Here is a 25,400-nt window from a genome sequence, read left to right as displayed (position 1 = left end):
AGACATTAGAGACTATGCAAATGGGTCAGCTTACCCTAAACCGGTGACACAAGCTAATGCTACTTTGGCAACAAGTGGGGACTTCAATGTAGAGAGACAAGTAGGGGCTAATCAAGTAATTGATCAATGCAACATCACCGGCGAAGGTGATTTACAGGATGATATGGGATACCAAGGGCCTTCTAACAACAATGGTGTTAGAAGAAGTGAGAGGTTGGCGAATCAAGATGAAAGGCGTATTAACAACAATGACAGGGGCAACAAAGCTGAGGCTAATGAAAGAGTACCTCAGCCACAAAATTTTCAATCTGGAGCCTCCAATCAGAGGGCACCGAACAACAGGAGGAAAGGAGCCAGGAGGAAGAGGTGGTAACACAAGGGGAACCCTCTGATCAAAACTTCGATAATGGCTCAGACTGTAAGATTTTGGCTAACAAGAGTGGCGATTTTAATGTATTTAATTATACTGACTACAACATCAGTAATGACATCATAGAATTACTCTTGAAGGGGAACACCTTTGTTCCGTCCTCCCACTTCGATTTGGCACATACCCTGATTGACCTGAAATTGTTTATTAGAAAAATTAACTTGTCACTACTATTGGGTAATGACCTTGGTCAGAAATCTGAGCTGCATGTGTCTAGTGTCTATAATCCGCCACTACACCCTACTTTGCAATTATTTGAAAAAGTTACCGAAATGGATTTGAGAAACTTGAACAAACAAATAGCTAGGTTTGCCCGGGAGGGACAGAATATTTCAAACAATGAAAGGGAGGAATTTCTGTTTTTAAGAAGGGCCCCCGTGCGTTTAATGAAACCGGACAAAGGTGGGGGTATTACAATAATGACCAACGAAGACTACAACTGTAGAATGAACCTTATACTAAATAGTGAAACTTATACTAAAGTATCCCTAAACGAAATGAGTGGGGCATATCAAAGGGTTAAAGGCTTCATTGAGGAGCTTTATGTGGAATCTAGAATTGATAGGGAAACCTATATATATATGCAACAACAAACACCTAGAACACCGGTGTTGTTTGGTATTCCTAAGATCCACAAAGATATCAACAACCCCCCCATGAGACCATTGGTGGATGGGAGGAAGAGCATTACCTACACTTGTAGTAAGGTTCTCGACAAGATTTTGCAGAAATATGTTAAAATAGAAAGCCAAATAACTAAAGATTCATGGAGCTTCTTAGAAACTATCAATACAGTTGACTTCCATCCTGATTCTTTGTTGGTCACTGTTGATGTAAAAGATCTATACTCATCTATCCCCCACGATATAGCGATAGAATGGGTTGGTGTAATGTTGGAAATTCTAAATGCACCTAATGATGAAATCCAATTGGTGGGCGAGTTAATTGACACTATCCTTTCCTATAATTTTTTGATGTTTAACAATGAGTTATTCCATCAAAAAATTGGGGTAGCCATGGGATCCCCGAGTGGTGGGAGTATTGCCAACTTAGTCATGGCGTATTGGGAGAGGAGGAACATTTTAACAGCAGAAGCTATTTTTACGAAATTAGCTCTGTACACAAGGTTCCTTGACGACATTTTTCTGATTTACAAAGGAACAGAACTAGAGATAAAATATCTAATGTTGACTCTTAATACGTCTACCAGCTTCCTTTCGTTCACCTACAAATTTAACAAGGATAGAATTGACTATTTGGACATAGACCTGAGAAAGGACTATGTCAATAAGAGATGGCTATCTAAAATATACCGTAAAGAGACCTATTCTAACTCCATGCTGCACTATTCAAGTTGCCATCCTATGCACCAGAAGAAATCGGTGTTGAAGGGGCAACTTGTTAGAGCAGCACGGATGATTAGTGACGATGATGACTTTATGGAAGAATGTGGTACCTTAACTCAATTTTTCCTTAAACGGGGGTACCCACCCGAATTTGTCTTTGAAATTACGGACGAAGTTAAGCGCAAAAGAAGGTTAAAGGAATATGTCCCATTGTTAAATAACACCAATATAAATGGGGCTGGGACAATTGCATACCGGACAACGGAAGTAAACAACTCACATTTCTTTTTTGGTTTCAGTTGCACATTTAACTTAGATTCACATTTTATTAGAAATATATTTTTGAAAAATTGGGAGTTCTTGACTAATGACAACGAACTCCAGGCTATTTTACCACCAATGCCTAAAATAATATACAAACGTGGGAAAAATTTGAAGGAATTACTGGAAGGCGCTGGTCGAACATACACAACCCACTTGGGAATGTTTAAGTGCCAAATGTGCAAATATTGTAAATATATTGACGAAGGACAGAATTTTGTGATAGGGGACCAAAGGTTCCGAACACACTCTAAGTTTAATTGTAACAGCAGACTAGTGGTATACTTAGCTAAGTGCTCGTCTTGTCCAGCATTTTATATCGGGAAGACCGATAGGAGACTTAATGAGAGGATATACGAGCACTTATATAGCATTAGGAACAACAAGATGACTAATGCCTTAGCAAGGTATCATGTTGACAACATTGGCCACGAGTTTAAATTTAGAGTAATAGACCAACAAGTAAGGGACATAAGAGGAGGCTATGATTCTCTTAAACTAGAAAGGAAGGAACTGCTTTGGCAGTTACGGACCAATGCAAACCAAAAACCTGGTATCAATGAAATGTCCTCTAATTGAAAAACCTAGAGAGGTGAATTCGAAAACATTAAACACCAAGTATTAAGGTTACTACTCACGACGTGGGGAAGGGCCATCCCAATTTTAAGGAATTGACCTAGTACAACATAATAGTTGATAAACTACATGTATTACTGATTGGAGGGAATTAAATTTAAAAAGCCTATAATATGTGATGGGTTTTTAGGTTAATACTGTAAATTTTTTATATTTAATAAATAATAAATATTTCTCCACTCAGATTCATATTTAGTGACAACTTGTGCCTTTAGACACAAGATGTTTGCTCCCGGTTAATTTGTATGAGTAAAGAGGTGACTAAATGGTTACATGGATATAGGTGGATCTTCTTTTACAGTTTCAACATATTTTTATGTACATCATACCTATTCTAGAATCTCCAATTTATGACAAGTCAGTGTACAAAGTGATGTAAATTTAATTACCAAGTTAACTTCTTTTAGAGGTACAACTGGCTTGGTAAAACTAGGGGTATTAATTTTGTGTACTGATTATGTGTGGTGTTTTTAACGATTTGAATTTGTTAACTGTATTTTTAAATATGTGTTGATAATTTGTCATTTTGTTGTTTTAGAGTGTTGCTAACTAGTGGGTTGGCTCCCTAGTAGCCCAGCATAACATGAACCACTAGACAATTTTACAGTGCTTGCTTAGAAGTCAAATGAGATAAGGTGGTGGGAAAACATTAAAGTAATTGATTTACCATAGTAACAAACTGTGAATGAAGGGAAGGACCAACCCACTAATTAATTAAGTTAGCATACTTATTGCTGAACTCCCGTTGTTCTTTGATGCTTGTTTTAACTTCTGAAGAAGTCGGGTACATGTTACCGACGAAAAGTGTACTGGAATAAACGCACTTCAAGTAAATTAAACAACGTTTTTAGTGAAGAGGACTGCCTGCTCCTGGTCTTTTGTGTTATTTACTGGTCGAGCTCATCGTTATAATTATTAAACAGGTAGTAGACTGATACTTACACACGGCTGGGACATCCCCTGTCCACCTAGCCTCTTGGATCCACTGATCCAAGAGCTCCCTCTTTCTCCGCTTTAAGTTGGCATAGTGATGCCTGACCTGCTCACCAGTTCGTGGTATGCCAGTGGCACTGGTGAGGTCAGGGGCGAGATGGTCCCAGGCTTCCGCTTTATATTGGGAACCCTGGTACTGGCCCTGCAGCAGTCTCTGGTCATGGTCTTTAACAAGGAGTCCTGCCATGACTTTAGACTCTTGGATGCCCCAGTGCTGCACCTGGAAGCGCAGTCCTTCTCCCACACCAGTCATAGTGCCTACCAGATAAAAGCTGCAACCAGCTATGAGATGTATTCCCACCTATTAGGTTTAAATAGTGCCAATTTCCCACACTGTGCCATGATTGGACGGTTTTGAAAATGCTAAGCTATGGGCAAACCTGCTTACCTAAGGTTGGCATTGCTTAAAGGAGTATACCAATAGGCAAACTGATTTAGCTGGCCTACACATTGCTTACACCTAGTAAGCAGGGCTGTGCAATGCTTAGCATTGCTTAATTTTTAATTTGCATACTATTTGCTGTTTGGCATTGATTTATTATTCATTACATGTTATATATGTGTTTGGTATCCATGGTTTATGTGTACGTACACTGTATGGGGTCCTTGTGTTTATTAGGGGATTTCAACAGTTTATTACAACCACACCTCACATCTGGACTTAATGCAGTACTCCAGTTCACATATTTATATTATGTAGTAGGTTATACAACATAAAACTGTATGTAGATTCCTTTAACATGTTAAGTTTGATTTTCCTGTAGTGAGGATCTGTTTGGTGATACCTCAGTCTTATATACTGCTGTGATGGCTTACTGGTTAACTACTGTGACTGTAGTGTACATGGTCCTGGGTTCAAGACCTGCAAGGGCTATTTATTTTGTTACTGGGCAGAACAGCAGCTGTTGGATACAGACGGATTAAGACACTTTTAAGCAATTGTAAGTGGGTTTGCGCGAAGGTAAGCAATGCTAATTTCCAGTTAAATATGCTTACAGAGAGTTAGCTTCAATATTGCTTAACCTGTGTGTGCATTGCTTGCCCCCCATGCAAACTGGCTTAAACCCGCTTACTACTGCTTAAATATGCTTACTTTGCTTACTACTGCTTAATAGTGTGTACTCCCACTTACCCCAGCACTAATTTAGACAGGAATGTAACATGGCTCTTGGGAAGGTGGATTTGGACACTGTATGGATTTATCATGCATTACAGATGATACCTTCGATTTGTATCCCTGATTCATGCGTACGTATACTGTATGTGGCACTTGCATTTATCTGTGGATTTTACATTACAATGACACCTCACATTTGCATTTAATGCAGTACTCCAGTTCACAAATATATGTTATTTAGTAGGTTATACTACAAAAAATATTGTTCATAAAGTGATTTGACATGGAAAGTGGAATGTACTGGAGTGAGACTCAAACTGGGAATGACTGCTCGCAAGGTGAATGCTCTGAACACTACATTATTGCAGTACTGCTTCATTTGCATGCATCTTGATATTTATCTTCTTGTGCCATTTAAGCTACATTATATGTAACTAAGCAAGGGGCAAACCCGTGCACCTACGGTTAAATTTAATCTGTTTGATAAAAAAAAAGAAATAGTTTATATTATTCTATTTTAAATATTGCTCTTATAAACTTGGGGGGTGTTGCCGGAGGTAAGCAACCCCCTATGAGCAATCTCACTCATTGTAATAGCTAAACTGCAGTTCTTGACTGCGGGGGCATGTATATTGTGAGAGCTCTGCTCTCAGACATACCCCTTGCACTCATCCATGCTTTGTGTCCATTTAGGAGCTCAGGCAGTGTGCCTTCATTACTATGCATGGCATGCTGCTATGCTGCTCCTAAATGGTCGCTTCTGTGCAGGAATAAGCTATTCCTGCACAGAAGTTTACTGAATCAGGGGGAATTTCATATAGAAAAGTTATGTACCAAACATAATGATGCATCTGTGTTGTCTGTTTTAATCCTTCCTCAAACTCCCACCTTCTAACTCACTTCCTTCTTGAAAATGTTTACTCCCTGTCCTACTAGTTGAATCTCAGGTGTGTCATATTGCCTGACTGTTGATGGACTCCAGTCCTTTCTTTCTCGCTTCAGTCTTCCATGCAGTCTGACTGGAATTTTACTTATTGGCAGTTACAGTGTATTATTACTCACCTTTGTGCTGTAAATAGTGATATAGGCTGAGTGGTGAGAAAAGTCAATCTGAGTTAATTATAGCTGAATAGGAGGATTTTAGGTAAGTGAAGGAGCTTGAGATCCAAGTCTTTAGAATGGCCATAGTTGGATCTAAAGTTGGATCTGAGACCTATCAGTTGAAGAAGGACTAAAACAGACAGCACAGATTGGTCATTATGGGGAGTACAAAACTTTTGTTTTTGGGTGGAATATAAATACATACCATCATAATCCTATTTCCCTGCTAGTAACCTCTTCCTACTACAAATTTACAATTACTATTCCACTTTCCCCTCTTTTTTCACTAAAGGGCTGCTCTCACAATAAGTCTTACTCCCCATTTCCTTTGTCCCTGATAGTCTTCTGAATGCCCACCCTGAAATTCTTCCTTTATTTAACTCACATGCTAATTTCAATCCCAGTGCATCTCCTGTAACACTGATATTTGCATCCTACATGTCTTAATATAATTCATTGCTGATTTTACTTTTTGGCTATACTTGTAAAGACATTTGCATTCCAAGTTAATAATGACAAAGCAGCTATTGTGATAAAATTATATTAATCTCACTTGTTCTGCATGAAAATTCTTTTGAATATATGTTTCCATCTTGCAACTTACATGTGCATGATAATGACTGGCAGGCTAATCTTATATGATGATGCTTCTCATCTCTGAATGCATGCCACATTTTACAAGACTTTATGCTTCAGTAAAGCACTCAAGAAATGAAAAACTAAACACATTTTCAAAACAAAATCTCCTTTTAACTTACAGCAAATACACAATGTTATTTATATTTTCCAAAATGAAGTCTACCCCTCCAAATAGGAACAGTTGCCCCAAATTGACTGCTGCTCCTACAGGTGTTACTTGTACTAAAGTTAAGAGTAATCATGCTAATATGCATATCTCAGCCTGTATTCACATTTGCACAGATTGCTGTCAGTTCTTTTTTATCTTCATTCTTTTCCCAGATGTGAAAAATAATGTGTATGCTAGTGGTAAGTATTAAGTGTTAGCCTTAAGAAAAAAGTACATGTGCTACTATTAAATAAATTGACTTGTGGGTTGCTGGAGACCCAATTACTTCCATAATTATTAATTTTCTACCATTTTCAAATTCAAAAATAATTTCCAGACAGATTGTTTTCTTCCTTTCTGTTTGAGTTTCACTTATTTTTCCAATTTTCTTCTTTACTAACATGCAGGCAGAAAAATTACTAATTATTAACCGAATATTACCAAGACTCCAATCAACATGTTACTTAGACTGTAGCCATCTTGGAAGTTTACCAACATTAGGTCTTGATAGAAATTACTATTTCTTTTATCATAGGATCATAGGAGATTACTAGGCTATCGACCCAGAGGTCATTTCAAGCCTAGCCGTTTCATCCCAACGTAATACCACAGATACTCTAGTCAGTACCCAGGACTGTATTTAGTAATGACTGTCCATGTCCTGGAGGTTTGTAGGTGCTATCCCTGTTAAGAATTTTGTTGTGTTTCAGTGTGTTTTTTATAATCTTTATAATATATATTTGCCATCTCAAAAGTGCTTACTCCTCTCTGTACTCTTATTTTCTAGACCTAACACCACTCTTAAGTATTCAACTGTGGTACCACCTTTATCATTCTTATAAGAAAAGCGCAGTCCGGGTCTGAACTGTCTGCAAACAGCTACAGTTAACTTTGAGTATGTGTCTACCTGTTTGAGCCAATATTCATTTTCCCCTGGAGAGCACACTGCTTTGGCTTGTAAGCAGGCCCCTCCACCACACACACACACACACACACACACACACACACACACACACACACACACACACACACACACACACACACACACACACACACACACATATCTTCCACTTTCTCTTATTCCCTTCTGTTAGCAAATAGTATCCATAACTGATCAATACTGTGTGTTTGTTAATTTAAACTATGACCACAGTACCCTACTGATACAAGGTTATCCTGTTTTTCCACCTGAGAAATTAAGAAAAGACTTACAGTTTCAGAGCAGTCATTGGTCAGTTGTGATTATTTCTTAACACATACTTGTCTTTGCTTTGTGATTGTTTCCAGCCCCCTCATACGAGCAACTAACAGGGTCTCTACCCGCTTCGCTCCCCACCCTGCCCCCTATTCCCTCTTGCTCCCAGTGGTCCCACCTTTATTGCATTCAAACCCCTCCCATCTTTCCAATAGCCAACCACAGCGCTAACCTAACACTACCTCCTCCATCTTCCCACTACTATCACACCTCCTCAACTAACATGTACAAGCATACCTTACCTATGCTCACTGCATGCACTCTCCTTGCATATCTTACATCCTATCAAAGCTCCATCATTCCCCCACTCAACCACTACCACTGTACTACTACTCACACCACCACTCATGTCTCACCCACACTCAGCTCCCCTCCCACCAGCTCAAGAACCATCCCTATGCACCCCCCACATATTCTACCAACTATATTACTCAAATATAAAGTATCCCTACAACTTAACATAGTAACCCTCCCACCATACCTATTACCCACAGAGTACAATCATAAAGTTTCCCTTATAAACATACACATTCAAAAACTGAGAAAACTAATAATCTCATGCATATCAAAACTAGCCCTAAGTGGGGACATCCACAACAACCCTGGCCCTACCATCTCCAACCCCAATTCTTATTATCAGACTAGAAACCACAACTTCTCCCATATTACAGCCAATAGAAAGCCAAGTGACTTCCTTCTACTAAGCCTAAATATTAGAAGTATATCCAGCAAAGTCCATGAACTCCATGCCACCATAGACTTGTACTCCCCAGATATAGTCATCCTGACAGAAACCTGGCTAAAACCTCACATTACCAGTGAGCAAATACTCCCTACAGGTTACGGCATACTAAGAGTAGACTGGATAAACAAAAAAGGAGGTGGTGTAGCTGTAATATTTAAACAGCATCTAAACATCCAGATCTTGAAATCATCAGCTCCACAAATAAGCAATTAAGAAATAATATATACTAACCCCAAAATTAACCAAAACAAAACCATCAACATAATTGGATGCTACTTCCCACCTGGCCAAAACATCCCTCCACTAGAAAACCTCCTCAGCTGGTCTACCCACCATCTCCCCCAAGAAATTATCATCTTAGGTGATTTCAATATTGACTGGCAATACTGTTCTGGCAACAATCCAACCCATCATGTACACCTTCATGGCTTCACCCAACTAGTCCAGTCACCAACCAGGATAAATAAAAACTCCAGCAAGCACACTACCCTGGATTGGATACTAGTCAGTAAGAGCCCCCAGCCATATATAACGGGGTGCTTATCAGATAGCCTCAGTGATCACTCCCCAACATTCCTACTCAAAAAATACCTATACCAAGCTAAACCTGTCATCTACCATCAAATACGTAAACAACTAAACTTTAACCCACTCACATTCATCTCATCCCTCAAAGAATGTAACTGGCATCCACTAAAGTACCTCAGTCTAGATGACGCAGTTGAATTTTTTAATACTACCTTCCTGAACATCCTTAATTACCATGCCCCCATAAGATTTTCCAGAACCAAAGCACAACCCTCCCCATGGCTACAGAAAACCACTAAGTCAGAAATGAAAAACAGGGATAAAGCCTGGGAGCACTGGCGCAAAACCAAAACCCCCTCAACTAGACCGAAATTCCTAGAACTACGCAATAGAGTCAAAAAGCTAATAAAACACGACAAATTCCAATACTACCAGTCTGCCCTAGACTCCTCACAACACAGCCCCAAACAAGTCTGGTCCTCCATAAACTTCATCCTCCACCCAGGTAAAGTCAATACCTCTCCTCCTAACATCCCTCACTCCTCAGAAAATATTGCTACCTCATTCAACACACACTTCACCCAAACCATACTATCACTAGCTAAACAACAAAACCCCCCTCCCCTCCAACCCACACCTTCAACTAGTAATCTCCCCACTGCCTTCTCTTTTTCTCCTGTACCTACCTCCAACATAAAAAAACTCTTAACTAAACTTAAACCCACCAAATTAGCAGCAGACAACCTCCCAAATGAATACCTACAAATCACAGCTGATGCTCTGGCCTGCCCAGTATCCATCTTGATTAACCAATCTCTGTCAGAAAGTTACGTTCCCACACTGTGGAAAGTATCACATATAATTCCCATGCACAAAGGTGGACCCTCCGCAGAACTAATCAATTACCGCCCCATAGCTATTCTCTCTCCACTCTCCAAAATACTAGAAAGATGCATACACTCTCAGGTCTCAGACTACCTCTTTACTAACAACCTCCTTTCCAGTACTCAGCATGGTTTCCGACCAAACCATAGCACCACCACTGCCTTACTCTCCTTTACTAACACTATCTTTCAGCATAAAAACAATGGCTATCTCTCCTCTGCTACTTTCCTAGACCTATCTAAAGCATTTGACATGGTCCCACACAAACAACTTATCTCTGTCCTCAATAACCTATCCTTCTCACAATCAGTCACCAACTGGTTTCAGAGTAACCTGTCTGACCGCCAACAATCCGTTGTATGGCAGAATGACATATCTCCCCAACTCCCTGTCTCCACAGGGGTTCCCCAAGGATCCATCCTTGGACCCCTACTCTTCTCTGTTTACACCAATAATCTAGCCTCTGCCACCAAACATGGCACACTTATACAATACGCAGATGACTCAACCATCATCTGCTCAGCCCAGTCCCTACCAAAACTGCAAAAAGTCACACAGGAAGCCTTTTCCTCTGTTGAAACATGGTTATCCGATGTGAAAAAATATCTTGAGATTTACTTTGCTTACTGCTTGGTGTGATGGATTTGCAGTTTTCTTAGGACACTCAGTCTTGCTGGCTGGATTCTGCTAAAATTCAAAGTCTAGTTATATTTGCATTCACAGTCTGTTGCATACAGAAACTTGCAGAATATACACTGATGAGAGAATATACTTTGCAGCATCAACTTTAGAGAGCAGTAACCAATAACTTTTTATAATAAACCAAACGGAAACACGTTACAGCTTAAAAGTGCTGTTCCAACTTTGCTTCTCATATAGTACAGATGATGTGAGAGATATAACATTTACCTCAGAACACCAAATGTGTTCCTACCATACCCCTAACATAGCTGGATTTATACAGCTCTTTATATACACTTTTTAGTCATGCATAAACATATTTTTGAGGAAACACATTGTTCTGTATCCTGTAGAAACAATACTAAGCTTCCTTGTTTAACAATGTCTTGTAAGAAACCAGCTTTTCTGACAGTGTGAATATCCTGTAACAGTGTCCTAATGTCCATGTAGAAAAACATATTTTTGAGAAAACACATTGTTTGTATTCTATTTGGATCTGTGTATATGACCATATGTTCTTGTACCAATGCTGATAAGCATATCCTGTTTTTTATGAAGAAAAACATATTTTTGAGAAAACACATTGTCAGAGATCAGCTTTTCTGACAGTGTGAATATCCTGTAATTTATTTGGATCTTTGTATAAAAAAACATCTGTTCTTGTGTCATATCCTGTTTTTCCATGCAGAAAAACATGTCATTGTTCTTTAAAAGCAGATTTTGCATTTTTGTTCTTGCATACATCCTGTTTTGAGTCTGTAAGGGAATAATGTCCATTCTTTAAAAGCAGATTTTGTATTTTTGCTCTTGCATACATCATGTTTTGAGTCTGTAAGGGAAGAATGTCCATTCAGCAGATTCCTTTTCCAAGCCATGGTCATTTAGTATGACTGCTGATCACATATTAGTAAACTCTGTTTCTGCATTTAAGCAAGCCTTTTCTTTCAGCATATTTACAACATAATTAATTTCAGATTTATATTCATAAAATCTAACAATTCCCTCTGTTTTTAAACATACTCAAAACATGTTATATAGAAAACACAAGAAACAAACCTTTAGTTTGATACAACAAATCAAAATGCAATTTTACATAGTTAATACAATGATATTAAAGTATTACTACCAAAACTGAATGTATTTAACAACTTTTTCTTTTGCAGACCATTCTGTGAAAATATTTTTTATCAGTTATGAGCTGTGTCTGCTTTAATGTTATTATTTTTTTTTTAACATGATCAATTTATTCTTTTGCAATCACAGAATTTAATTTATGACTTAGAATTGTTTCATTAACTCTTTGCAACTGTTGAATTAACTATAAGAGACAGTAACCATGTGCTACTGCAAGCATTTATACACTACTGAAAACACACAGTTTCAATGTCATTTTAACCATCACATTGTGTTCATGTCTCTGAACTGCTACAATGTATTCTGTACAGTATGTTTTACATAGACCGTTTGCTATTTATGCATTTCAATTTACTAGGTATACTGGACCCACTTTTTATTAAATATGTTTTTTCACACATATTTATTACTAGACATTAATCTCATTTGTACTGAATTCTTCTGCATTTGTACATACAAAGACTATAAAGTACATTTAGTCTAATCTTACAAATTTAATAACATTAATATTGAGCAAAATCTTGGAAAATGTTTGTCTCTTTAGAAATATCTAGTGGAATTGATACCAAATTCATAGGTCCTGTTATTTTAAAACTACATACTCAGCAATTAGAAACATTGATTTTTTTTTATACCAACATTGTTTTGCCAAAAACATATTAAAATAGTGACCATTCTTGCTATTAGAAACATTTATGCATTTTGCATATCTTTATTCTCTCTTTATAGCTGTAATCAATTTTAAGCCATCTCTTGGGTTGTAAATACAATTTAATTCTAAACAATATAATAATAACCATTATGATAGCTATTAACAACTTGTAAAATATCTTATCCTGTCAGGTTTAATCCAGTTTACCAGTATTTCTAATACACTAATACCTGTTTTTCCCTCCCCATAAAAGAGTATTGTCAAGAAGGAATGAGATATTTTTTCTTGTAGCTTTATTTTAGACCCTTATTATTTATTTTTATGTAGCTTTATTTCAGACCCTTGTCACAGTCTGTTTATACAGTCAGTGTAAAACTGAGAAAGTGCCCCTCCCTCTTATTGTTTTGCCAAAAACATATTAAAAATAGTGACCATTCTTGCTATTAGAAACATTTATGCATTTTGCATATCTTTATTCTCTCTTTATAGCTGTAATCAATTTTAAACCATCTCTTGGGTTGTAAATACAATTTAATTCTAAACAATATAATAATAACCATTATGATAGCTATTAACAACTTGTAAAATATCTTATCCTGTCAGGTTTAATCCAGTTTACCAGTATTTCTAATACACTAATACCTGTTTTTCCCTCCCCATAAAAGAGTATTGTCAAGAAGGAATGAGATATTTTTCTTGTAGCTTTATTTTAGACCCTTATTATTTATTTTTATGTAGCTTTATTTCAGACCCTTGTCACAGTCTGTTTATACAGTCAGTGTAAAACTGAGAAAGTGCCCTCCCTCTTATACAGTCAGTGTAAAACTGAGAAAGTACCCCTCCCCCTGTAGTACTTCAGCACTGTTTACCTGCCCTATGCTGTGAGAATAGAATGTATGTCAGCCTAAGACTATGGTTATACATTATTATAGACCCCTGTCTGATTTGTTAATTTTTTCTAAAGCTTTTGCTGTTTACTACCTCTACCTCTAGTAGGTATTTACACCCTCCTGCACAATTGATTTGAACTGTATATATACTATAGCCCATTTGCTGGCTGTACTTGATGCAACTGAGGTTTTTTCTTCTCTTTTAACATTTACTTGCAGATTATCAGTGATATCTATGCACAATTGTGGCATTTTATGACAATTACTAAATAGTGTTGCCTGTAAACATTTTAATAATTATGTTTTAATAACAATGATGCTTTAGAAAAACTCAAGCTACTTATCTGGCAATCAGTCTTGTTGTTTATCTTATCTTTCCAGCATTTCCTGTAACTATTCATTCAGTCTAGGAAGGTCTGAGCTCACATTTCATACTCTGTAAACTATAGTTAATTATTTTGGCATTTTTCCTTTAATGTGATTGTGATTTGCATAACTATGCATTTATACAACATAAATAGACATCATTTTACAATTACCTTACATGGATTTCAGTATTTTTTATTTTTTTATTTAACTATTTAACTGTCCTGCCATTAATTTTACAAAACTGTTTGAATAATACCATCTGTGATTTTCTTTTTAAAATTCAGAACTTTAACTGTTTGGTGTTACTATATAATTATAAACAAATTGTAAAAAACAAAATAGATATTAGTTTAACCAACACATTTATATTTATATTATTTATATTTGCTGTTGTCTGCCTGTTATTCTTGTGTATTGTAACAGATGTACTCTAGATGAAAAGAACACACATGCCTGTCTGTCTTGTATTTGTATATCTTTATACAAGCATGTCAGTCTTGTGACTTTTAATCTTTATTCTTATTAACTATTTTCATTTAATTTTTATACACTAGTACAGTTTTGTTTACCTTTTGACTATGCTAATGAATGGCATTCATATGCTTTACTTTACTGTAGTACTGATAGATGTCTTGCTTTAACTGAATGAAAGTAAAACATTTAAGAATGATTTGTCCAGACATCAGATCCTACCATCCTACCATGTATGTTTAACCATTTTCAAAACATAAACATATTATAAAATATATTTCTTTTGCACAGATTAACTGTGTATGCAGGAAATTCCCAGTCTTTGTCAATTGAGCTAATTTATTTCCTTTATCCTGCAACTGCTGTTGAATTTTCTGTGATGTTGCATGGTCTTTCTGACATTCTTTAGTAGGCTGTTCTGCTGAATTTGAAACTCCTATGCACTTTTGAAAAGATGTGTGTATAACTTGTCTAAGCTTCCTGAACTCATTATGTCTGTCTTTTAGAAGTTTACTACATTCCTTTGTAACAAAATGTACTAGGGGTTCTATCAGTAACTGATTTGACTCACATGTGGTGACAGGACATAACTGTTCAATATCAGAATGTAATGGAAACACTTTACCCTTAGTTAATTCTTCAGATCTGTCTTTACAGTCTATTTTTTGCAATATGATGCAATATTATTTTATGACATAATACACAAAATGCAGTTTTGTTGAAGCACACAATAAACATTTGTCATTTTTCACATGGTTTTCTTTGAGATACCAGTCAAATATTGTAATACATTTGCATAATGCCTTACTATCAACCTGCCCTAATAAGGTTTTACATTTACTAATGTGCTGTGTATACCAACATAGCATTTTTTACATTTGCTTAAATTATGCATGAAAATATCCATACTGTCGAATAGCAACCATACTAAAAAATGTGACGTAGAAAAAAGTCTTACCAGTGAGCAAGAAAACAGGTGATCAGGCTGTTGTTGCAGATGGCTGGAAATTTTTCAAAGTCACTTGAGAAGCTGGGAAAGCACAACAGGCAGTGGACTGATGGGCTAGTGGATATCCCCCTTTTCTTGAAGAATTTATGGCACTGCAAATTTCTTGAACTAGTCTCACTCCGGATTGTAGACATCTAAAAAACTTTACTACTGCAAGCTGCATAAACTGGAATACTTCTGTTTAGGATTTACACATACGTACAAATGTTAGTTACTGCAATTTAACTGAAGTGACCCTCTGCAGGGCTTACCATCACTCCTCCTGTGTTTGAATGCAGATTGTAGGTTCAAATGCAGGCTAGCTTGCCATTGAAAAAATTATATGGTGCTAGTCACTCAGCTGCCTCGCCATTGAAAAAATATCTTGAGATTTACTTTGCTTACTGCTTGGTGTGATGGATTTGCAGTGTTCTTAAGACACTCAGTCTTGCTGGCTGGATTCTGCTAAAATTCAAAGTCTAGTTATATTTGCATTCACAGTCTGTTGCATACAGAAACTTGCAGAATATACACTGATGAGAGAATATACTTTGCAGCATCAACTTTAGAGAGCAGTAACCAATAACTTTTTATAATAAACCAAACGGAAACATGTTACAGCTTAGAAGTACTGTTCCAACTTTACTTCTCATATAGTACAGATGATGTGAGAGATATAACATTTACCTCAGAACACCAAATGTGTTCCTACCATACCCCTAACATAGCTGGATTTATACAGCTCTTTATATACACTTTTTAGTCATGCATAAACATATTTTTGAGGAAACACATTGTTCTGTATCCTGTAGAAACAATACTAAGCTTCCTTGTTTAACAATGTCTTGTAAGAAACCAGCTTTTCTGACAGTGTGAATATCCTGTAACAGTGTCCTAATGTCCATGTAGAAAAACATATTTTTGAGAAAACACATTGTCTGTATTCTATTTGGATCTGTGTATATGACCATATGTTCTTGTACCAATGCTGATAAGCATATCCTGTTTTTTATGAAGAAAAACATATTTTTGAGAAAACACATTGTCAGAGATCAGCTTTTCTGACAGTGTGAATATCCTGTAATTTATTTGGATCTTTGTATAAAAAAACATCTGTTCTTGTGTCATATCCTGTTTTTCCATGCAGAAAAACATGTCATTGTTCTTTAAAAGCAGATTTTGCATTTTTGTTCTTGCATACATCCTGTTTTGAGTCTGTAAGGGAATAATGTCCATTCTTTAAAAGCAGATTTTGTATTTTTGCTCTTGCATACATCCTGTTTTGAGTCTGTAAGGGAAGAATGTCCATTCAGCAGATTCCTTTTCCAAGCCATGGTCATTTAGTATGACTGCTGATCACATATTAGTAAACTCTGTTTCTGCATTTAAGCAAGCCTTTTCTTTCAGCATATTTACAACATAATTAATTTCAGATTTATATTCATAAAATCTAACACGATGCCCAATTAATACTCAACCCAAACAAAACTAAACTACTCATCTTCCAACCCACCAAACATACTCAAAACAACTCTCACTTTAACATCACAGCAAAAGACAACACCACTATATACCCAACTGAACACACCAAATTGCTAGGAGTGGAAATAGACAATAAACTAAAATTTGACATTCACATATCCATGACCATAAAAAAAGTCCACAAAAAACTAGGAGCGTTATACATAAATAAGCAATTTCTCACCAAAGCATCAAAGATTTCAATAGCAAATTCCCACCTTACCTCCACCCTACTTTATGCCTCTCCAATATATACCAACCTAAGGCAATGTGATCTAAACAAGCTAGAGACCTGCTACAACAAAATCGCCAAATTTGCCACAGGGGCATCCTACCATAGTCACCACTGTCTCTCACTTGCTGAACTGGGCTGGCTTGAACTCCCTCACCTCCTTCAGTGGTATCAACTCTCACTCACCCACAAACTAGTAAACCATCCACTAAATGTCCCATCCCTCCAGAATCTACTCCAACCCTATCGCACCACCAGACCACTAAGATCCAGCAACAAAAATCACTTGCAGATCACTAAAGTCAATAACTCTGCTGGTGAAGCACTATTCTCTTGCGCCATAGCCAAATTATGGAACTCACTCCCACCCACAATTACCTCCGTACCATCATGCACCCACTTCAAAACTTTACTAAAAGCACATAAAACATGCTGGCTATGCCCTTGCAACTCCCACTCTAATATCATCCACCCCATCCAACCACTACCTTTCATTCCACTCCACTATCTACCTTGATTATAGCAAGCTCAGATGCTCATAAGCCTAGTGCTTATTATACAGCAGGAACTTCTCATTGTAACATTTGTTAATGTCTGTTATGTACTTCACAGATAAAGATTCTAGTTGTCTGCTGATGTACTATGTTCTTCATCTGTAAATATGTTGTAAGTAATTGCTATGCTAAATTGTTAATCCCTATGTAATCCAATGTAACTACTGTCTGTTTATTTTAACTGTGGAGCTTTTCTCCCCGGGCCTCCACTGAAAATGGACCTACGTCCAGTCGGACACTCCCAGTCAACAAATTTAAATAAATAAATAAATAAATGAATAAATAAGAATTTATGGTGCCCCATCTACTCATCCAGTTTCCTTTTCAACAGTGTCATAGAGTTGCTCTGCTTCACATGAATTGACAGCGTATTCCAAAGATGTGACAGTTGCTGGGAGACAAATCTGTCCCTCCCACACATCCTATGCAAGTTGCAGGCCATATTTAGGTCCCTGGAATGGGTAGCTCTAGTCCTGTTTGATTTACAGATGTTCAGCAAATTCATTAGGTTTTGGTTGGAAATTGCTCTGTAAGTCAGGCACAGGTCTCCACTAAGAAATACTGAGCATAGTGACAGGGACTTTAGTCAGTCTGTGCAAGGCACATGCTGGAGGCCCTTGATCTTCTCAGTTAGAAATCTCTGAGGTGTCTCCAATTACTGCAGGTGCTCTGTATGGTACATGCCAAAAGGGGCATTATACTCAATTATGGGCCTGATTAGTGACGAGCATAGAGAGTGTTATAACCTCTTTGCCCTAGAGGTGATGCCTTTGCTAATCAAGTGTGCTACATAGAAAGCCTTCTTTACTATAGCAGACACGTGGTGGTCAAAGTTAAGGTCGCAGTCTACTTGTGATCCCAGATCTCTTAACACTTCATAAAGCACATAGGGTATTGTTAATTTGAGAGTGTGAAGGGACATTGTTTTTGCCAAAGGGAATGATGATGCATTTCTTTACATTCAGTTTGAGACCATGATTAAGACACCAGTCATTGGTCTGCATAAGACCCCCTCTTGAAGTATAGTGACATCATTTGGGGATTCAGTAATCTTAACCAGTTTGCAATCATCTGCAAACTTGGTCAGCCACATCCCCTTAGTTTTGGCCTGAACTTCTGAGAAGTATATACCAAACAGTAGGGGGCCCAGCACTGACCCTTGGGGCACCCCATTGGTAACATGTCTGCTGGTTGATGTGGAGTCTCCCACTTTGATAGTGTGACTAATTTGTGAGCAAGTTGGCAACCCATCTTACAATAAAGGAGTTTACATTCAGTTTGCTGAGTTTATCAGTAATGCCTGAGTGTGGGATTGTGTCAAAGGCCTTTGCCAAGTCAAGGTATGCTGTGTGCACAGATTTGTCCTCATCAATGGTCCTGGTCACATTTTTGAAGAAATCCACCAAGTTTAACAGGCAAGATATGCACTTGATGAAGCTGAACTGGGTTGGAACCAGGGTTTGGAGGTCACTTATGTCTTTATTTATGAGGTCCATGATGATACAGTCCATGGATTTACAGATGAGGCTGGCCAGAGTTATGGGTCTATAATTCCCTGGGTCTATTGTTAAGCCACCTTTGTGGAGGGGAATAACTGTTGCTGTTCTCCATTCTGCAGGAACAAAGCCTGGGGTTAGGCTGTGATTGAGTAGGGTACTTAATGGTGATACTAATTCATGTTTTAGTTTGTTTAGAAAACAACCTGTGATGCCGTCTGGTCCCACAGAGGCTGTGTTTTTTGCCTTAGACAATGCTTTAGTGGCCTGCTTTATGGATATGTAAGGTGGGGGGAGAGTTGGGACCAAGAGTTTTAATAAGTTTGGAGGGGATGAGGGAGTGAAATTTTCACCAAATTTGTCTGCTAGCAAGTTTGCTATCTCTGTGGGATCAGTATGTGTGATACCATTAGTCACTAGTTTGGCACATGCTTGGGTTCTACCTTTTAGGCTATGTACATAGCTGTAAAAGGCCTTATGGTCATCCTTGGCTATGATTGCCACATTTTTCTCAAAGTTACCTTCAGAGGATTTGACATGTTATTTGCCTGTTGAGGCTGAGGAGTGTGCATTTCCATTGTTGGGGCCGTGTCTTAGCTTTCTTAGACAGAAACATTTTGCAATTATTGTAAAGTTTGTTGAGGTTGGATGTCCACCATGGCAGATTTTTTTTTGGGGGGGGTGGGGGCTCTGGCTTTGACTCTCTCTGGAAAAGCTAAGTCTATGCAGTTAATAGTAATTATACAGGGCTTTAGTGTAGGCTTTGTTGCAGTTACCACTTCTAGCTGGGGGTGAGGCTTGCAATACATTTATACCTTCCCCTAAGAGGTTATAGTATTCTTTGGTGAAGTTTTTTGTCTGACTTCGCCCTTTGTGAGTCCTGGTGTTAGTGCTAGTTTGAAAGTGACTGATTTGAATTCAGATTTAACTAAGGAGCATCTGACAGTTGATGTGGTGCACCTGTTTGTCATGTTAGTTTGGACCAGATCCAGTTTGTTTATTCCTCTTGTTGGAGTTTGAACAATTTGTTCCAGGGCATTTGAGTTAACAAAGTCAAGTAACTGCACTTGTGAGTTAGGGCTAGAGTAGGTTTCCCAGTTGATGGTGGAATAATTGAAATCTCCCATGACCAGAGTGTTTGGCAATATTTGGATTGACTCCAGTTTGGTCAAGTAGGCCTCATGTGCATCATGATCCATGGAAGGGGATCTATAACTAGCTTTGACTTGAATGGGGGTCCTACCCATAGTAATCTGAACTTGGAGTAAGTCCATGCAAATGTCCAGTCTAACCAGTCAGGAGGTGAATTTATCTGCAATATAGATAAAAACACTGCCTCCTTTGGTTCTCACACATTCATTTTGTGGTCTGAAGGTGTGTAAAGTATTTTAGTGATGCAAGGCTGGGGTACTCTCTGAAGGTTTATACCAGCTTTCTATGACAGCTCAGACATCTACATCCTCCAGTGAAAGGAGTGCTTCCAGGGTGTGGAGTTTTTAGTTTATGCTCCTAGTGTTTAGCAGCATAACCCTTATTTTGTTATGGTTGGCAATTTTCACTTCAGCAAGTTTGTTTTTGAGACCTTGCCTAAATAAAGGCAGTATGGAGGAGGCAAGAGCCTTTGCTAATAGCTGAAAGCCTAGTGGTGTCAGATGAAAACCATCTGTGGCAAATCAGCGAGGTTTGTCGACCATGTCATCCCAGGCTGACAGAAACTGGATCCCCTTTGACTGTAACCAAAAACTAAGTCAATTATTGAAATCAATCATTTTTTGTTTGTACTGTCGCATCATTCTAGGTTAGGTTAATATGCTCCTCAAGGCTAGGGACAGATCTGCCTGGGACACATACTCGGAGAGCTCAATCATGTCAATCTTCATATAGTCCAGTGAGGTACGTGTCAGGTTTTCACTCCAACATGAGCTATAACAGAGTCATAATGGTACTTGTTGCCAAGAGACCTGAGTGCATGCGTGATCTGACAAATCCTGGCACTGAACAGACAGCTGATGATGGCTTTCTCCTTATTTAATCTGGTGAGTGGAACATCCACATGTCTCACTATGGAGTCTCCAATGACAAAAAAAACTTGGGTTTTGAGTGTTATGCCTTAAGGGCTTGGTAGGTAAGACACTGGTGTTGCGATGTGTCTTGGATGCTGTGGGAACTGTGTTAGCTGTCGCAGTCTTTTGTTTTGGAGGTCTCTGTGTTTTGGTAGGTTTATTGAGAGAATCTCCACGTATGTGGATTTATGTGTTTGATGCATACTATATGCATGAGTAGTGGTAATTGTATGAGCAGTGGTACTATGAGCATATGTACTGGTGGGTGAGCCGACAACCTTCTCTGTTTTAATGCTTTGAATGAGAGAGAACATGAATTCTAGATTCTTGGTGTAAAAACACCTCCTGCACTCTGTACTAGAGTGTGTTATTAGTAGAGGGTTGTCTGTGTATATGAGGAAACTACTACACTACCTCAAGATGTCTATCTTAACAGGTAGTACAGTCTTTCCATCTTTTTGGTGTCTTGAGAGACCTGAATTTGGATACTTTACAGTTACTGTTAGTGGCTGATGTCAGTCTGTATAAGGTAGTTCAAACTCATGACTTAACACAGGAAAGTCGGTTTCTGGAGCAATATCACTTTCAGAACAGGTTTGTAACTCTCACTAACAGACTCTTTAGCAGGGAATTATATTGTTTCTGTTGCAAATCCTCCATATAAGGTAATATCATTGGCAAATTGCATGTCAGCATTACAGACAAATTCTGTCTTATGCACACACACACACACACACACACACACACACACACACACACACACACACACACACACACACACACACACACACACACACACACACACACACACACACACATATACCTTTTATTACAGAGTAATACTTGTCAATCTATGGTTTCAGCTATGTTGACTGGGGGTGCAATCAGGCAATCCCGATCTATAATGCAGTACAGGCTTGTTGCATTTGCAGTCAAACCTGAGTGCTACAGCACTTTGTGTGTGGTTTAAACTGTATCAACCAGTTTAAAAGTATATAAAGAAATCTCTCTCTCTCTTTTTTTTAACTAAAACCTGAGTGCTAAATCTTTCTTTGTTTTAACTAAAACCTGAGCACTGTAGTGCTCCGTGCAGACAGGTGGAATATAAACAGTAGCAACTGTATGCTATATTTGTAGCAAACAGTTTGCTATGGTTATTAAGAAGTATTTTTTTTTAAATCTAAAACATGATCACCGTAGCACAATGTAAATTTTCAGGCGGAGAGTTTGTAATAGCATATGGCAGCTCTTTGTATACTTCTGCAGATAATGAGGCAGACTTTCCAAGTTATTGTTTGGCAAAATACACCACATAAGAAAATGGCAAAATGTCAGTGTTGTTAGCATTGACTAGCATATTGTTAATTCACAAGATATATTTTTGATTTCATGATCGAGCAGATAAGCAGATACATTGTGTTTGTAATACCATGGGTATAAGTACAGCACCAAATTATGCAAACATTTTTGTCACTGAATTTGAACAAAATTAGGTTTCAAATGTCTAAAATTATCCATGCTCATACATAGAAAGGGTAAAGAAGATTTAATGGTAATGTTTTTCTTGTGTGGAGAGACAGATTCTCTTAAATCATGTGTGAATTTATATAATATATGAAATACACTGAAATTATATTGAAGTTTACATTTTTATAATCTGACAGCTGCAGCTTCTTTAGACAATTTGGATTTATGTTCAGGATAGTCTTTTTGAATACAATCACCAGAATTCATGAAGCCGTTTTTTTCCGTGCAGGAACAGCGTAGCCACTCCTGCACAGAAAACGGCTGCTGAGCGATACAGGATAGTGCCGTTATCATGTGCATGAGCGGCCCTACACTGTTCTAGCACAGAAAACCATGTGGCATGCAAATCACCTGATTTGCTGGTGAAAACCATGCAAATTAGGTGATTTAGCAATTCACCAAGCTGCCTGGACTCTGTGTTAGAACAGTGTCAGTGCAGAAATGTATTCAGTTAATAACCGAATACCTTTCTGCAAATGACAAAACGGAGGTATGACAGCTTGTGAAAAACCATGTATTTTGTTCATTATTCATGCCAATGGCCAAATATAAGGCCATTGTCCTGAAAAATTTTTCATTTTTATGAAAATTAAACTTTTTTTTTTTTGGCCGATCTCGGCAGTTTAAGCATAGGGCAGCAATGAGTAAACATGATCGTGCTGAAAAAAAAAAAAAAAAAAAACTGGGAAAACTCAATATTAAGGTAAATCTGCATTTTTCCATTATAGTCTATGGAATGCAAAATGTAAACAATACCAGGGAGCACTGTTTGTCAAGGGGAAAGGGTCCGTTTTAGTGCAGTAACTAAAGACCTACACTCTGGGGTATGCAAATGAGGGGAATGTTACTGAATCACAAAATATTTTAAGTCCACACACTGCACCTAACCGTGTAGGTATTAGAACAAGATCATGTAGGCAGGAGGGCAACTAACAGGAAAAGGGCATGTGTAATGCCTGCTGTAAGCACATTGGAGCTCAGAGGCCCATGTTTGCCCTTAGCTAAGCACAGCTAAGGAAGGGGATGTGTTAGCACTGTTTACATTGTTTAAACGGGTGTACTTGGTGCACACTGGGTTTTAAAATAAAAAAAAAAAAAAAAAACAGGAAACAGTAGAACTGTGAATACATGGCGTGCCTCAGGGCTTAAACTAGGAGGAAACTGGTAAGGGGAAATAGTAGGAAAGCAATCAAGTGAAATAGAATAGCTGGCCAGTGGAATGTATGAGAATCAGCCAATTACATGGGCAACAGCCCAGAACACCACTATAAACTATGTAAACACCTTTCAGACTGTTTTTTTCACAAACTCTACAACACTGGGGTACTCGGACAGGGATTTTTAACTGGCAAAACTAACTAAAAAGTTAGAGACTGCTGCCGCTTTACTCTATCAATATGTGGTAGAGACTGAGGGAGGTGAGGAGGAGAATGCTGACAACCGATCCAGAGTGAGGAGGAGAAGAGTGTACAGACCCAGGATAACCTATCAGGGCCTACATGAGCTGGAGATAGTAGAGCGCTATAGGGTGGAAAGGGACATTCTACAGCAAATCATTGAGCTGTGCCGGCCACGCCTCACACACAGAACTAACAGAGGGAAACTCATCCCAGTGGATACCAAGGTATGTGTAGGCTTAAGATTACTAGCCACAGGTACCTTCCAAAGACCAACTGGGGATATCATGGGGGTCTCACAGGCATCAGCATCCAGGGTACTCCACCAGTTCCTGGATGCCATGACACCACATGCCAATGAGCACATATATTTTCCCAACACCCGTGAGGAGTTGACCAGAAGTATGCGTCTCTTCCACCGTATAGCAGAATACCCTCAGGTAGTTGATGCTATAGACGGCATGGACATCCACATCAAAGCATCACCCGGTGAGTGGGGTAGGGTGTACATAAGCCACAAGGACTTCCCCTCCATCAACTGACAGGTCATGTGCGATGCCCAGGGCATTATCACGAATGTGTGTGCTGGCAGCCCTGGAAGCTATCACGACTCCCACATCTGGCATTCATCACAGCTGTATCAGGGGTTTGCCGGGGGGGGACTTCCCATATGGTCAGCTAGTGGGGGATGCTGGCTATGCACTGGAGCCGTAGCTGATTACACCTATCAGAAATGCACACACACCCAAATCAGGCTCATGCACAAACCAGTATCATTGCAGAGTGTGTGTGTGGGATGCTCAAGTCATGGGTTCCGCTGCCTTGACATATCCAGTGAAGCCTTGCAGTACTCTCCAGCTACATGTGGACAAATGTTCATAGTATGTGCCATGCTACACAATATGATCCTGTGGAAACAGCTGCAGCAGGAACAGCACGGGGAGGGGCCACACAGCCCGCCATCATTGCCAAGGCCACCACAGGCACAGAGGGACTCAGAGGAGGAACTTACTGAGCCTGTCCCTGTAGGCAGACAGAGGCATGCCCAGTATGGCCTGTCTTTGGCAAAGAGGAAATGCATAGCACACACACTGACACTGTAGGGACCCAGGGACCGAAAGCTCTCTCTGACTCGCACATACAGTAAAATAGATGCCAAACATGACACTACCTATGCTTTACCATGTATAGGGAGTGTACCACATGCATCCGACATAGTCAGCCCTCCAGCACCATCCTCAATACTGGCCCAGCAACAAGGTAAGTCACTCTTCCTATCAA

Source organism: Protopterus annectens, chromosome 12.part0 (genome assembly GCF_019279795.1).
Source record: "Protopterus annectens isolate FY-2018-M chromosome 12.part0, PAN1.0, whole genome shotgun sequence".
Classification (NCBI taxonomy): domain Eukaryota; kingdom Metazoa; phylum Chordata; order Ceratodontiformes; family Protopteridae; genus Protopterus; species Protopterus annectens.
The sequence above is the reverse complement of the archived record's forward strand: the minus strand, read 5'-3'. Positions refer to the sequence as shown.